The sequence below is a fragment of the Argiope bruennichi genome, chromosome X1 (genome assembly GCF_947563725.1).
Source record: "Argiope bruennichi chromosome X1, qqArgBrue1.1, whole genome shotgun sequence".
Lineage (NCBI taxonomy): Eukaryota > Metazoa > Arthropoda > Arachnida > Araneae > Araneidae > Argiope > Argiope bruennichi.
Window position 1 is genome coordinate 94,223,056 of NC_079162.1, and position 18,123 is coordinate 94,241,178.

General features: G+C 28.3%; 1 long non-coding RNA gene across 1 annotated transcript; it reads right to left on the bottom strand.

Moving 5' to 3' along the window:
- Positions 1-1,120: 1,120 nt before the first annotated feature.
- On the bottom strand, positions 1,121-18,077 carry LOC129958094 (uncharacterized). Its single transcript, XR_008783139.1, has 4 exons — positions 17,903-18,077; positions 12,176-12,394; positions 6,842-6,945; positions 1,121-2,267 (listed from the first exon to the last, which is right to left on the bottom strand). It is a non-coding gene; the product is annotated as an uncharacterized LOC129958094 (long non-coding RNA).
- Between the last annotated feature and the right edge of the window lie 46 nt (positions 18,078-18,123).

An 18,123-nucleotide genomic window follows, 5' to 3' on the forward strand; every position in this document is an offset into this window, starting at 1 on the left:
CTATGCTGTGTAGATGTGATGCCAATTCTTTAAATGGATATCCAAAATGCTTTCCAACACTTTGCTGCTTAGTTAAAAATTCTGAGTTCCATAATCTAGCAAAACATATTGGCATTTGGTAATAGTATGAAAACACTAGCAACTCGATGTCATGAATTGTACAAGTGAAATTCAAGCTGTTGATGTATTAACAATACTTTGCTAAACAAGGATTTTTAGAACTCATGTCAATGTTAAGAATATATAAACCAAATTATTCATTTCCTTGGATATATATATTTATTATTTTCATTACAGTTTTTTTTAAATATTTTCACAACATGTTTCATGATAGTATGGCTTAAAGTTTAATTGACATGAGTGTATGATTATATATTATTTTAGGATATCAATCAGATGATTTTGATTTAGAAGCAAATAAAAAAAAGGTAATCACTTTTTTCCCACTTACTTCCTTCTTATTTGGCAAGAAAAACAAGTGTATTTTCTTGCATCAGCTAAAGAGTTTTATGACCAATTCGTACTTTAATCAAATATTGCATTAATTGCAAATTTTGCAATTAATGCAATATTTGATGCAATATTACTAGGTATGCATTTCTCTTTCTCGATAAAATATCTGTTATAAAATTTGGTTTCAAATATTGCATTAATTGCAAGATTTTATGCCAACATAGATGGCAAAAATAATACAACCAGAAAATGCTAACTATGTTCACATTTAGGTAAAATGTCAACAGATACAGAGCTCAATTTACTTGGCTCATATAATTATTTTAAGCTTGTTAATTCTCTTTCATAACACTGTTTTTCAGATTTTTAACTTGAACCAATACAAAGGCTATATGAGCGTTAATGGTTTTACAGAACTGTATATCATATATGTGAATAATAAGTTTTCGTTTTAATCAAAATACTTCATTTCAACCTAAGTTTTTCAAAGATAGGTAATGTGTTAGATATGGATAATGAAACATTGATATATTTAATGAAAACGCGAAGCATTGATTATATAAATTATATTATTTAAAAAATTAACCAATTTTCACTATGAATCAATGAAAAATGAAATTAAAATATTTTGTCAAATCTGAAAATTACTTCACATTTGATAGGGGTTCATAGCACTCCAAAATATATCTAAAAAATACAAAATCTATACAACTATTCTTCGTCATACTATAAAAGAAATTCTGTTTATTTCACTAACGGCCGCATTCACCGGCAATGAAATCGGTGAATATAGGACTTCGATGAGTTGTGGGGATATTGTTTTTTTAGAATGTGGCTATTGCAATTTTGATAGGAATCGGCATATGTAGCATCATTTCTTTCGGCAACATTAGCAGTAGATCATTTTCTGAACCAATAAGATTCACAATAGTTGATGAGCAGAGAATTCATTTACATAGTTTTCTTGTCTCGGAAATAACGTAAGAGAGTTTTTAGTTTCTAAAATCGTTAGTTTTAGAATGAAATATAAGTCAATATTATGATGGTCTATAAAGAGATTACTAGGTATGCATTTCTCTTTCTCGATAAAATATCTGTTATAAAAAGATATTAATTGCTGAAAAATTTCCTGGGAATTAATATTTCCTGAACAATTTGTCTCAAAATCTTCAGTTTCAGCTAGTTCAAATTTAGATGACCAAATCCAGAGACGAATTGTCCGATGCACTATTCTCCTTTAAAAAAGATAAAACCTCCAGGATAAAAAGTACCAAAAATGTTAGACGGATGAGCTTTCTTTCTTGCTCATCCGACCATTTTTTTTCAATCTGCTGAAGCAACAAGGTTAATGGGTTCAGACCGAGGACAAGATCTTCAAGTTCAATTGTTTCGCCTGCAGCATTAAGTACATATGATTTAGAAAGCTGATTTGTACTTTTGCAGCAATTATCTGAAAGAGATGAGCTGGTTGTTATATCGGACATAAGCGTCTTAACATCAAAAATTGAGTTTCATATACGTCTCGGTTTGTGAGCTCTGCGAGAAGATTTCTTTCATTTACAGTTGATACGTCATCAAAAATTGAGTTTCATATACGTCTCGGTTTGTGAGCTCTGCGAGAAGATTTCTTTCATTTACAGTTGATACGTCATTCAAATCGTTGTTTTGCTAATCACATGATCAATTTGGAAGATTTGCAGGAAATGAAATCGGTAATGTAGGACCTTGATCAGTTGTGAGGATATTGTTTTTTAGAGTGCGGCAGCTGCACTTTTGATAGGAATCGGCATATGTAGCAGCATGGCAATGTGAACCTAAAGAAATGTACATTTATAATTATTTATATGTAGCAAACAATTCAATTTTACATATAACATGTATATAAATATGTGTGATTTTTAGAAAATTCATGCTCTTAACGTATTACAGATATTTTAATTAAAGTTTAAATAAACTTTGTTCATAAATGACTTTGTGACAGTATTATTTAATTTTGATATTCTTAGTTTCAGGGTACTGCTTGTGTGTGTAGGTCATTTCAGAAAATTCATTAAAAATTTCAAGTAAATTATTGTTATGTTTTACATTTGTAAAATATTATTTAATGAAGGTCGTTATAAATAAATTGTTTTGCATAGCTGTTTTTCCTATCTCCAAAAAATAAAAATAATAAAGTGAGAAAAATGATAGTTGCTTTAAATATTTGTTTAGTCCTCAAATTAAAAGCAACAGAAACTCAATTCTTGTTATACATTTATAATGAAGTACAAAATTTCCACAACAAGGAAGTAACTTTGTAAGTTAATAGTAAATAGCCAGAATATAACATATTTCATATAATTTAAAGAAATGTTGCATTTTTGTGAATGAAATTTTAATGAAACACGATTTTGGATTATTCAAAGTTAATTATAGATTAAGAAAATATTAGACATTTCAAGTAAATTATTAATTTGTGTTTGAAAAATACTGTCTATTGAACATTAGATAGCAATAGCATTTATAATAAAGTACAAAATTTCCACTATATAAAGTACTTTTATAAGTTATTAGTAAATAGCAAGAATATAAGAAATTTCACATAATTTAAAGGAATGTTGCATTTTTGCTAAATATATTTTTGAAATATTCAGAGTTAATCATATATCAAGAAAATATTAGAATTTTGAAGTAAATTATTAATTTATGCTTGAAAAATGTCATCAATTGAAGAAATATATAATGGGAATTATCCAATTGAGTCTTTTACACAATTTTTCACCGATGCATTAAAAAGAGGTCGGGGCTTCAAAACACGTTAAAATGGGAATTTTAGTTTATTTTTATTCATTTCATTCATTGTTTTTTTAGTAATTGTTTCTTTATTGCTCACTTTAAGCAATATAAAGTTATATAGTAAAGAAAATATTTTTTTATCAGAATTACATATTTTTCTGCTTTAAAGTTTCATAAAATAAACTTTTAAAATTAACAGATGATATAGGCAATATTAGAAATTTAAAGTATATATATATATAAACATTAATTTATGTGAAACAGAATGCAGGTGCGACAAGCAATGACGAGAATTTGTATTTTTAAGTTCGTTTTATTCACTAACGGGAGGCCGGTATGATTTATTTACAAGAAGGCGCGGAGAAGGACGTCCGCCACAGCGCGTTACAAGAGCAGCAGTGGGGAAGAAGAGAGAAATAAATTATGCCTCGTCTTATATAACATGAGATATTGATAGGGAAAATATTTTTTTACAGTGCTAATGCATTATTAAGATTTTGATAGGGATTTCTGACGAATGTCAATCACAAGTAAGGGAAACACAGGGATCTTTTAAAAAGAATGTGCTCACTGGGCATTTTGCTATCCCGTCATGCGGAGTGTGTGAAAGTGTAAATATAAGCATTTTTACAAAGCTTCTCTTGAATTAATGAAGTAGAGAAATGGAATTGGATCAGCAAATAAGAGGATATTTTAGGTCTAAAAAATAATTAAAATTAGGTTACTTTTGCAAAAAAAGGAGGGAGATGGGGTGATGATTTCTTATCTCAAGATGAAACATAAAACTTATTTGTAAATATTTAAATACTACGTGTTGTTTTTAAATTTTTAATTAAATTTTTGTCCAAATTATTAAAGAAATTGCTATCAGGATTTAGAAAAAAATATTCTTGAATTTAAATGAGATGTAGAAATCGTCCTTATTTGAAGTAATGGCATTTACAAATAATTTTTAACACTGTTTATATTATATTGAAGAAATAATATACAGTTTAGAGCCAATAATAAAGTATGAAATAACTAAAGTTAAATAATACATATAATAAATATGGAAAAGAAAAGAAAAAAGCCTGACAGATGATAAAGCAGCTATGCTCGTATAGAGATCACATAACTATAAGCTTCTACAATATGAGAAGGAAACAGATTGAAAGAAACAAATTTAAATTTAATGAACCAAAAAAAAAAAAAATACAACTCAAGAAAATATACAATCATTCACAAGTGAAGAAGATATAAAAAAAAGTAATTCATGCAAGTAATCTGAAATTCAAACTCTTCACCACTGAATAGTAAAAAGTGAAATCTAAGTAGTACCTTTATTAATATGCTTAATTGTTGAAAGTTTTAAAATCAATATGCTCTGGCAAGTATTTTTTGTAAAAAAGCTGAGTTACAAACATATTTGAATTTGGATTAAAAAGATAGAAATGGTAACCAAATTTTTGCATAGCTATTCTGTGGAATCAGACTATGATCATTTGCTTTTTCTCAGAATATAATAATTGAGATCAGAATTTGATTCATAATTTTAAGTGTACAAAGATATGTTTCGGATTTTGATAATATATTTTGAAATGATAGTATCTCATTGTGAAATTTAACATATGCCTGTTTTATATCTTTTAATTGAATATTACTTTTTAAAAAAGAAAGAAATAAATTTCCATAGAGTTCAGCTACAACAATATAAATGCACGGGCAAAAGTTTTTAACAACAGAAAATTTTAAAACTTCCCTATAATATTAATTAACAATAATTTAAATAAAAATTAGGAAAATAAATATTTCATAAACACATTCATGAAATAACAGGATTTGAAAGTACATTATTTTATTTGTGCAAAATCATATGCAATAAAATGTTTTCATTATAACTGAAAATGAAATATGTAAAAATTGACAGAAGAAAACAATTTTGTGGTAGTTTATGTCAAAACAATTTACATTCATAAAAGTTGGTTTACTTTACAAACAAGATTTCTCTTTCTTAATATTTTAAATGAAAATTTCTAATGCATTGTTATGTGCACAAAATATTCTAAAATAAAATACTTTCTAAATATTCTAAGAATTTGTTGGTAAAATTTTTCGGCTTATTAAGAATGTGTCGGTTTAATTAATAATTTGGTAGATGTAAAATTCACTATGAATTCATAAAATAATGATTAATGAAAAATATAGAAGATCTTGAAAATGAACAAATATGAAACTTATTGTTTCGATAATGCTATGAAACAGAAGGTTTAAATGTTAACATATATATAAAATATAAGTGTGTTATTTTGCATTCAAATACTAAAGACTGAACAAAGAAATTTACTTTCTTGATAATAGTAGAAAGAGTTCAAACAATCACAACATATCTCATTTTCTGGTTAGTTTAAATTATCACAATTGATTGTTTATTTATAAAGAACACTTTTATTTCATTCAATCTAAAACAATAAATACATTTAACTGGGAGTCAAGTAAAAAATAGGCCTTATATAGAAAATTTTATATTGGTATTGGGAGAATAAAGTTTTATGAAGTGAAAATGAATCTTGATTTTTTTAGTACTCTTTGCACAGCCTTTTCGTAAAGATCTGGATGTTTACTATTCATGACATATGCATATATTTGACATAAAGACATCGACTCTAAAATAACCATAATTAACATCACTCTTACTCAAATTTATAAGAATTATATATTTTCTAATTAATTAACTGTTTACTCATTTAATTAAATTTCCAAAATTTTACAAACGTTTTAGATATGATATACTGTTAAATTTGCTTTTCTTGCACAGTAAAATTCAGCAGTATTTTAATAATATTTAAATTGACATACATAATTATTTGCTTTGTTTAAATAGATATTGGTTTTTATAAAAATTCTCCCATTTTCATGCACAGTTTTGATTGATTTTAAATTATATTTTTTACAGTTCCAATTTCTTATTTGGATATTCAGGTAAACAAAGTGCATACCCATTCCACTGATACAGAAATTTAATACTAAGATAAAAAATTTAATTTCATTAGGAAACTATTCATATTAATATAAAAAACAAAATGGTGTGAAAATTTACTGCCTACCTGCTTAATAAATCAAATTAGAGAAACAATCCCAAAAAAAGTGAGGTTGATATCATACAAGCATTTCTACGGGATTGCCACTAGACATTAGTGAAATTAATTCATTGTAAATGGAAATTTGATTTCTTGTAAATAGAATCGATGAACCAAAAAAAAAAAAAAAAGTAGGAAGCGTATAATAACAAAACATGTTAAAGCGCCAGCTTTAAGTGATAATCATGTGACGTATTTGGATCAATGAAGATCCGAAACCGCAAGAAAAGCTGGCTACATCAACGCCACCTGTTGGTTTGATGCTTATTGTTACACTAACATTTGTGCATACTAATGATCGGCCATTGATGATTGTTCAATGATCATTGATTGAACAATCGGCTGTTTAGCAACTAGTTTTGCGATTAAGGGCGTAATTTTACTGAAAATCGAGAGGAATACAATACTTAATTTTGATAAAATTATAACAAACTGAGAGAAATCCATAAATTGATTTTTATTCCATGAACATATAACTGTTATTTTTATGCACTTACCTAAAAGCACATGAAATTGTAGTTTATTCAGCTAAAGCTACACAAAAAGTCCATTTCTTGTCTAGATTATATTTACTCAGATTAGGAACTTTCACAATGAAGACCTATATAACATGAAAAGAAACAAATGAATGTAAAACAGTCCTACAGCTTTTTTCATGTAACAGTAATAAAATTTTTCAGCTAATTCATCGTTTGGAAAAATAAAAGCTTACATTATTGTTTGGGAAACTACTTCTTTTCTCCATATATATATATATATATATATATATATATATATATATATATATATATATATATATATATATATATATATATATATATATATATATATATATATATATAAACACACACTACTGGTCAAAAGTATTGCAAGTTTGAGAAATTTCATGTTTTTTCGAGAATAAACCCCCAAAAGTAATATATATAAATATTTAAAAAGAGATATTTTCTTTTCTTCTATAAATGTGGTGGTGAAGTTTCATGCTATTGCATTATCCAATGCAAAGCAATCACCTGCAAAAATTGTGTCATCGTGGTAGTTTATTATAAAATCGCTTCGACTGCAAAGGATTTCATTTCGTTTGTTGCGCTGTCAAAGTGCATTCGCTGTGCATTGATTTTTAAAATGTATTAATTAACTTCTGACAAATACCAGGCTGTTATTTTAATGCATCAAGGAAACATTTCAAATGTTAGGATTGCTCATCGGTGCGATTGCAATCAGTCGACTGTTTCACACCTCATAAAGAGATTGAAAACCTAAGGAAGCATTGATAAAGAGCCTAGAAGTGGTCGTCCGAGGTTATCTTCTAAACGTGCTGATACTACACTGACACAGTTATGCCAAAAAAATATATATTTGCAAGTTCTTCTAACTTGCATGAGAATTGAATGAGCCCACGTCTATCATTTCCAGTCCCAGAATAGTTCGCAGGAGGCTCTGTGAAGCTGGCTACAATGCACAAGTACCTATAAAAAAACCAGTACTGACGAAAGCAATGCAGAATAAACGATTGGAGTGCGCCAAGGTGCACAAAAATTGGAGTATTTCGGAATGGATACAAGTTATATTCAGCGGCGAAAGTCGCTTTTCTTTAATGTCTGACAAGCCTGGCCACGTTTGGGGTAGAGCAAAGGAGAGCATGAGGTCGGAATTTCTGGTCCGTACATCAAAACACCCAGAAAGCGTAATGGTGTGGGGGTGGATGTCATATCAGTCAACTGGATGACTTCATTTTGTATAGGGGACCATGAATGGTGACAAGTATGTTGGTGTGCTGAAGGACCAATTGCTTCGTAGTGCTTGTGACATGTTCTCAAGGAAGAAATGGATATTTCAGCAAGATCTAGCACCCTGCCATACATCGTAGAAGATAAGACAAAACTTTAAAATTAATTTTAAATTTAATTTCTGTTCAGTTCTGACCTCTATATCGAAACATTCGTTATTTTAGGTTGAGGCTGCATTTGCAAAACATGGTATTTATGTTCTCGCATGCCCAGGAAACTCGCCAGATTTAAAAACTATTAAGAATTTGTGGAGTATAATGGGAAAGAAAATAACTGAGAATCATCCCAGAACAAAACGAGAACTTCAGGAAACAATTATTAAAGTTTGGCACTATGAAATGCCGTAAGAAGTGTTGCTAAATATTGTGGATTCCATGCCTAACAGAGTGGCTGCTGTGATCGAAGCCGGGGGGCAACCAAATATTAAATGCTTTTCCGTTAACTTGAACTCTTTTATTATCTTTTCTGATCAAAAGAACTTGAAATTTTTTCTTTAACTGATTTTATTTCGGGAAACCAAACTGGATTCCTATACTGAAAAGCTGCACATGCTATACTTTTGACCAGTAGTGTATGTGAATACACATGAAATTAGTTGATAAATTTATATTTTATTACCCAAGTCTTTTTTCCACATACCATCTGTTTACATATTTCATGTTTAATATAAATTCATTTTTTTTATGTTGCCATATTTATGGATTGCACACTAATTGAATAACTCAAAGTTATTTAAAGTTCATTTTCTTTAAAAAAATGTTTCTATAGCAAACTTGATACAAGCGCACGCACGCACGCACACACACACACACACACACACAAACTTTATATAACATAATAAATTGTGCTAAATATAATCACTAAAATAATAAACAACTGAATAATAAAATGAATAAGCATATATGAAAAATGCAAGAGATATTAAAAATACTGTAGAAATAACAGAACATTAATCGAGATCAGGAATCATGAAATTCATTTTCGAAAATTATGAAATGTGCACTGTAATTGCTATTTTAGGATTATACAAATATAATGTCATGAAAGCGATGAATTAGTTAGTAATTAAAATGACTAATCAGCAGACAATAAGGAAAGAGCTACATTAGATGAACATATTAATAGAATACCAGTAGAGATACACAGTTAACAGTTTTCCATTAAATTAGTTAAAGATGCAATTACAATCTGAGTTTTGTTTATATTACTTGATATCCCCTCTTGAACAAAACTGTTCCATCTCTTAATTCTAATTCTTATTGTTGTCTTTAGAATGGCAAATATTCCAAAGGTTTAGTCAGTAACTGGAATCTTATTCTCCACATGCTCGATAATGTGGCTAAATATATAAGGTTACCTGCTCTTTTCATCATTGCACATTCTCATCAATAACATTTTTAACTAAATGATGTCCATTGCACAGTACAGCAACAATGTTTGATTAATCCATATGGAGTCAACTGAGAATTCTTGTGCAAAAGCAGCTCAAAAAATATGGTACCTTTTTTCAATTGCTTCATATTAATTTCATGAAAGTAGTCACATAAGGTAACTGTGATTTGAAGTTTATTACTGAATGTATTAATAAATTCTGATATTTCTTTGATGTTTTGAGTAACAAGATCAATATCCACAAAAATAATTACTAGAAGCTTAATTGCCTTGCGTATTCTTCTAAAAATACGAACAGTAAGCAATACTACTGCTCTATCTCAAATCATATCTGAAGTATTCTTTGAAGTGTGCAGAGAGTTATTCATATAACATTTACCAGGAGATTTGCAAGGATATTCTTCATTTAAAATCCTTCATACAGTAAGTGTGGTATTTTTTTAAAATGTGTGGTTCATCTTAATGAACAGTTTAATATTTCACAAAACATTCAACAAATCTTTGGAACAATTTACACAGTAACTTTTGTAATGGTAGGTAGTTAAATAAATTAATAGTAACAGTAAGTTTTGCATGTAAAGGTAGTTTAAATAGATATATAGCTTCAATTTTTGAGGGCCATTCCACAGCGAAGGAAAAACCAGATTTGAGAAAAGTTTTATCTATCTTGACGCATAGTCTAATAGTAAATTGTAATACTTTGGTTTATTAAGTGGTAATATGTAAAAAGATTTTTTTTGCATTCCCGAAAAACATGGCTAGCAATAACCTGCTTGTTATCAGCAACTCGTTTAAATATGATGAAATGGTATCCCCATGAAATACATAACTTCTTTTCATCTAATGTGTACTGTTTGTAAAAAGATTTACAATCAAGAGTGAGTATATAAAGATGGCAACTGCTGCTGAATGAGTAACAGAAATATAGAAGGATTTTTTGCTGAATATTGAGAATCTTTTAAAGGCAAATCTTCTACACAAAAATCTAAAGCACATAAATATAATACAAAGTGTAGCAGAGAATTGACCCTACCTGTGAAACTGTGGGTATTTTTTGTTAATGATAAAAAATATTCAACTATTTTTAGCATTCCATTAGAAAGTCTTTCCAATTTTGAGATTCTTGCCACAGGATATGTAAAAGATATTCACTCGCCATTTGAAAACATGAAAAATGATATTCATGAAAGCTTAACAACAGCAAAAAGCATTTTCAAATTTAACTATTTGAAGATTCATAATATGCCAAAGATGCTAATATCAGGAAAGCTAGAACACAGTCCTTCGGAGAAAAAATGCCATAAAGGCTAATTATAAATTTTAAAAAAATGTAAAAAGCACCTATATAATTCAAAATATGCATTCCATTTTGAATATGGGAAAAAAAATATTTTTTTAAAAATATGTATTTCATTTTGAATATATGATGCTCAGCTATAAACTTACCAGATACATAAGTAGTTTAAATTTAAAAAAATTGCCAAATAAATGTATTCATACTAGAAAATGAGAAAAGCAATATTTTCTATCTTTGTGAATTGTAAGCAACTACAAGTAAAAGAATGTCATCTCTATTTTAAAAGATTTTTATAAATTTTTCCAATGATATGATCTTTTATTTAGAAGAAATTGTAAGTTCCAAACATCAAATGAAAAAGTTTTTATTCAAATATTTAAAAAATAAAAAAATCTTGTCAAAAATTATGGGAAGTAATTTGAAGTAAAAATCTTATCAAAAATTATGGGAAATAATTTGAATTGTGATGATTTGCTAACTTCAGCTACACCATGCCAAACATTAGAAAAATTGCCGCCAACCAATTAAAGAATACAATAAGATTGTCATATGTGGCAATTATCACTTTTAAAAAACTAAAATTTGGCATTTGTGTTGTATTCGTTAGTTTGGCAATCCTTAGGAAGAAATGTAATTTAAATACAACTCCATGCTTTATTAAGTAAAATTTCCAAGATTTTTTTCTGACCGTATATGTAATTACTGGTCTAATTAATTTTTTATCATTTCTTACATATGCATGCATATTCATAAAAAAAGTTATGAAAATTGGTTGGTAAATATGGAAAAATATTTTATTTTCCATAAAAAACAAAATTGTGATTGATAGGCACAATCAATTAAAATGGAGAAATTCTGAAAATTTTCAAGGTAAAAGACCTTAGCAATTAACTGATAGAACAAAATAATCCGTATGCTTAATTAAATCTATAAAAGGAATATACATATAATGTTTCATCAAAATCTGAGATCGTGGGTGTCAAATCAAATTCTCCGTCGCCATTTATTTGATATATAATGACAATACCATTAAAAGAAACTTTTCAAAGTAGTTTAAATATTTAAAATAATTTATATACTTTAGGTTATCATAACAGTGCTTTTATGATGAGTATCTAAGAAGTTAGAAAACTGATACAATAAATATTCCTAGATTTTAATTTTTAAATCTAGGTTTAATTTTACTCAATTTATTTTTTGAGATTTAATTTTTAATTTTTCTTTTAGTTTGTTGAAAATGCAGTCGATTGCTATACTTAATTGCGATGATATTATAATAAATTGAAGGGAATATATACAATTTAAAATTCCATCCCAAGCATTACTTTCACGTACTTATGTTCTTAGCTTACCTTGTCAGAGTTCCGGTATTTCACATTACAATGAGAGAACTGTCATATTCCTTCTCGTAAGAAAAATGAAGTCCACTTATTGCTTCATGGTTCCAGTTAATAAATGTCAAAGTAAATGACGGCTTCTTCAGATGGTTTTGGTTGACGAAAGAACTTGTGATATATGGAAACTGCAGGAAATGTCTGAATGGACAATTTAATTTCTTCCAAAATTCTTTCCTACGAATGAAATACTTTAAAAAATTACTGTCACTGAAAAAGAATTGTCTCAATTTGTAAAAATAATTTTTATACTATATTATTTTCGAAAGTTATCGAGAGAAAAAAACTCAGAAACTTGCTTAATTTTTTATTAATTAAAATTCCTAAGTATAGCAATTTGTAAAAATAATTTTTATACTATAATATTTTTGAAAGTTATCGAGAGAAAAAACCCCAGAAACTTGCTTAATTTTTAATTAATTAAAATTCTAAATCAAATTTTTAAAAAATTGCTCCGAAGTGCCCATTTTTGGTCTTATTCACCAACCATTGTTAAACATCACCTACTGATTATTCACTGCTCAGCGGTGAAATCGGTATTCTCCAGACCAAACCGGTTGTTAAATTTCCCGTTTTCAGGTTTGCAATGTTTGGATTTTATCTAATGTAATTTATTAAACAGTCTTGCTTTCAAAGGAAATTCAGAATTTTATTATCAGTATATTTTCAATTACAGTAAAATATTTTAAAAGTAAGATTAATCCGTAAAAATGCTTGCAATTTGTTCAATTCTACAAAATTTTGCTGATAAGTTTTATTTAAAATTAATTTAATTATCTACCACCAGGGTAGAGTTTGATATTTTTCAATTATATAAGTAACTGGTCATAAATTCAAAGTTGTATATCATCATTAAAAACTAATATACATGGAACGTATGTGTTATAAAGTTGTTATATAAAAACAAATCATCAATTGCTATATATAACCAAAACATGAAGTCATATTTATTTATTCAAAACTTTTAAAAATATTATAATGTAGTACTGTATATTTCAGCTATAAAATTTATTAAATATTTATGCTATTTTCAGTACAATTTTAAGTTTCAGATAAATAGCAAATTTTGTGGACACATTGTGTTTGAAGCGATAAATGAATTTATTTGCCGATAGATTACAGGATTGCTTTTTGCACTATAAAAATTTTCATGTATGATCTGTTTTTACGGCTACAGCTAATTATAATTTTTCGGACATTTTTTTGAATTAAATATCATGTTACATCATAGTGCATTTCATTGATTAATGTTTAAAAAAATTATATAGATCATTTTATGAAAAACCAATTTCTGTATCAGCTTTATTACGTATTTTTCATTTCCAGTTCTTTAAAAATTGTAGGCATTTTTTTATTTTCAACTTTGGTGATACATGGATTTTAGCAAAGCTGTTTTCTGTGATGTATTATTTAGTTTATATACTGTATCATCATTCGGGATTGCAATACCAGTATACCGGTATTTGAGCCATTTGTACAATTTTGTAATACCGGTATTCACAAGTTTAAATACCGTTTTTTCGGTATTTACTACAAATTTTTAAAATTGTCTCCACTATATGTTCAGGGATTGCCAACATAGCAAAATAGTATATGTTTTATGTATCCCTAACGGGCGAAATTATTTAGCTAATTAATGGGTTAATTAATTGCTTAAATCTAAATTAGCGAAACATGCGATTATCCCTGAAAGATTATCCATAACGACTGATGGAGCAACATTTATGAAAAAAGATATAAAGTTGATTGGTGCAAATCAGCAATTGTGCTATGATCATGGAATTCAAGTTATGGGCTGAAGCTTTTAATACAGCTGTTTATGTGTTAAATCACATAGGTCCCATTCCAGTAGAAAAAAAAACTCCTTATGAATTATGGCATAGAAAATATGGAAATTTTATCATAAAACGCTTAAGAATATTTAGTACAAAATGCTATATGCATGAACCAAAACAAAGACGCCGTAAATGAGATAAAAAGTCTGTGGAAGGATTGTTCGTTGGTTATGAAGTTTATGATAGATATAGAACATTTATACCTTCTAAAAATAAAGTGGAAAGAAGTTGTAATGTTATATTTTTGGTGAATTACCTTATAAGCCATTAACTGTTGAGGTTAGTGATTCCAATGATATGAGTCCTGAAAAAGAAAATGGAAGTACTCAAGTGAGTGATGAAGAGGAATGCTTACAGGAACCTGTTGCTGTAAGACGCTATCCTGAACGAAAGCATAACATGCCACAGTTTCTGTCAGAAAATTATGTAAGTACTCTTACTAGTATTGAGACTTCTGCTTGTTACAGTGGAGCAATGAGGTCACCTGGATCCAAGTTGTGGGAAAGAGCCATGATAGAAGAACTGCACTCTCATGAAGAAAATGGAACTTGGAAGCTTACAGAACTTCCAAAAAATCAACGTATACTTGATAATAAATGAGTGCATAGAATAAAGACACATACTGATGGTTCCTCTTATAAAGCAAAAGCTCGGCTTGTAGCAAGTGGTTTTTCTCAAAAAGCGGGCCATGACTATGATGATTTCTTTGCACCAGTATCCAGATTTGACATCTTGCGCACTATACGCAGTGTTGCTTCCTCGCAAAAACTCTACTTGCAACAATTAGATGTTAAGACAGCTTTTCTGTATAGTTTTCTTGACAAGGAGATCTGCATGAAACAGCCAGAGGGTTTTGATGATGGTTCTGGTCGTGTATGCAAACTAGTTCACTTCATTTATGGTTTGAAGCAAACTCCACGATATTGGAATAAAGTTTTGTTCAAGCAATTTAAAAATTGAAATTTCAACAGTCACATGCTGATCCGTGTTTGTTTACAAGGATAAAGAATTCATCCATACTGATTGTTGCCTTGTATGTAGATGATGGCTTTGTAGCTGGATCAAGTGTTTTGGAAATAGAAATACTAATTTGTAACCTGAAAGAAGAGTTTAAAATCACTGATGATCTTCTTGGTTCATTTTTAAGAGTGAAAATTAGCCAAAAGGAATATGGTGACATCTTTATTTCCCAACATTTATATACTGAAAAGATATTGCAAAGATTCAGGTTAGAAAATTCGAAGGCTCTTTCTACACCATGTGATGTGGCTACATCTCAGGGAGATCCAACCTTGGTTGGTATTCCCTACAGAGAGGTTGTAGATTACTATATCTTGCAGTGGCTATTAGATCAAATATTGCCTTTGCTGTTACCGTGGCACCAAGAGCTTTGTGCAAACCTACAAAAGATGACTGGAAACATGTAAAAAGAATTTATAGGTATTTATGTGGCACAAGCAATGTTGGTCTTCTATACAAGTCACATGTGCAAACTGAATTTTCTGTTTTCAGTGATGCTGATCATGTTGGTGTTGAAAAGACCAGATGCTAAACATCTGGTATAGTTTCAATAAACTCAGGTGCAGCAATAACTTCGTGGTCTCGATTGCAAAATTCTGTTACAATTTCATCAACTGAAGTAGAATATGGTGCAGCCAGTGAAACAGTTAAGGAGCTTGTTTGGCTCAAGTTACTCTTTAAGGAGTTAATCGAATATGATGGCACTCCAACTCTATTTGCCGACAACCGAAGTGCCATAAAACTTGCCCAGAATTCCCCACACCACCGAAGATCTAAGCACTTTGATGTACGTTTTCACTCAATTATAGAGAAGGTTGAACGAGACATTTTGAAATTAGAATAAACTGCTGATATTTTGACTAAATCTCTCACAAATACTCTGTTTATGAACTTTGATTGGTCAAGAATTTAATTTAAAAGCTAAACTGACTGTCTTTTAATATATGTGCTTGTTGAAAAAAAAAATGTGTTTTTTTTTAAGATTAATTTTTTTATTTAATTTTCTGATGTTTTTGAAATTTGCCTGAATATGAGGAAGGAGTGTTGGATTTGGGTTATATTTCGCTAATTCTGTTTGTGTTTGGCGATATTGTTCTTTCGGGTGTCAGCGCGTGTCACTACTCGCCAGTACGTTTTTTAACTTCTATGGATATGTCATTAGATTGCCGTGATCCAATTTTTAAAGAAATTTTTTGAAAATAAATGTTTAGTCCAGATATCTGATCTTTATTTTAATCTGAAATGCTACTAAAATTTATCAATTTTAAACCCTTCAGTGTTGCCTTGTTTTTATATGTGAACCATTCAAAATATATTTTGATTTATATTAGGGTAGGAAAAATTTAGTAAAAGTTAAATGTTATGCGATAATTTTATTAATATGCTTTTTTGTAAATTTTTTAATTTGATTGAGTATATATAATTTTGTAAATTTTTTAATTAATTTTAAATAAGGCTGAATTATAAACAAATTAGGAGTAAAAAAATTCAGATAGAAATGGGATTCATATAATCTAAATTTACATAACTATTTTATGGAATCAGACTATGATCATTTATTGTCTCTCGGAATATAATAAATGGGATCAGAATTTCATTCATAATTTTAGGTGTAGAAAGATAAGTTTCAAAGTTTGTCAAAAAATATCAAAAGATATTTTATCACTATGAAATTTAACAAATACATGTTTTATATATTTTTTTTAATTGCATATTACTTTTTTAAAAGGAAGTAATAAATTTCCATAGAGTTCAGTTACAACAATACAAATGTACGAGTAAAAGTTTTCAACAACAGAAAAAATTCCCTAAAATATTAACAGTAACTTAAATTAAAATCAGAAAATAAATATTTCACCACCACATTTATGATTTGAAACATAATTGTTTTATTTGTTCAAAATCATATGAAATAAAATATCTGCATTTGAAAGAAATAAATGAAAACGATATTAGATAACTTACTGTTTTGATAATGCTAATAACAGAAGGTTTTAATGTTAACACACATATATATAATATACGTGTGTTATTTTGCATTCAAGTCTGAACAAAGAGATTTACTTTCTTGACAATAAAAGAAAGAGTTCAAACAATTACAACATATCTTATTTTCTGATTAGTTTCAACTATCACAATTCATTGCTTATTTATAATGGAGTAATTTTTATTTCATTTAATCCAAAACAACAAATACCTTCAATAGGGAGTCAATAAAAAATAAGTCTTATATAGAAAACTTTATATTGGTACTGGAAGAATTCAGTTTGATAAAGTAGAAATGAATCTTGATTTTTTTTAAATACTCTTTGCACAGCATTTTCATAAAGATCTGGATGTTAACTATTCATGAATCTTGCATACATTTGATATAAAGATTTCGACTTTAATATAACGACAATTAATATCACTCTTATTCAAATTTATCAGAACTATCTATTTTCAAGTTAACAACTGTTTACTCATTTAAATAAATTTCAAATTTTTTTCATAGTTTTAGATATGGGATACTAATAAACTCTCTTCTCGTGCACAGTAAAATTCAGCAGTATTTTAATATTATTTAAACCGACATATATAATTATTTGCTTTGTTTAAACAGATATTGGTTTTATAAAAATTCTTCCATTTTCATACACAGTTTTGATTGATTTTAAATTATATTTTTTACAGTTTCACCTTTTATTTGGATAGTCTGATAAACAAGTCATAACTTTGTTTTAAATTCATAAAATATTTCTTTCAGAAATTACGTAGTTAGATAAAAAATTAATTTCCTTAGGTAATTACTGATATAAAAAACAAAATGCTGCGAAAATGTATAGCCTACCTGCTTAATAAATCCAGTCAGAGAAACAATCATAAAAAAACGAGGTTGACATCATACAAGCATTTCAATGGGATTGCCATTAAGCATTAGTGAAATTAATCCCTTGTGAATGGAAATTTGATTTCTATAGAATCGATGAACCAAAAAAATAGCAAGCGTATAATAACAAAGCATGTTAAAGCGTCTAATTTTAGGTGATAATCATGTGATATATTTGGACT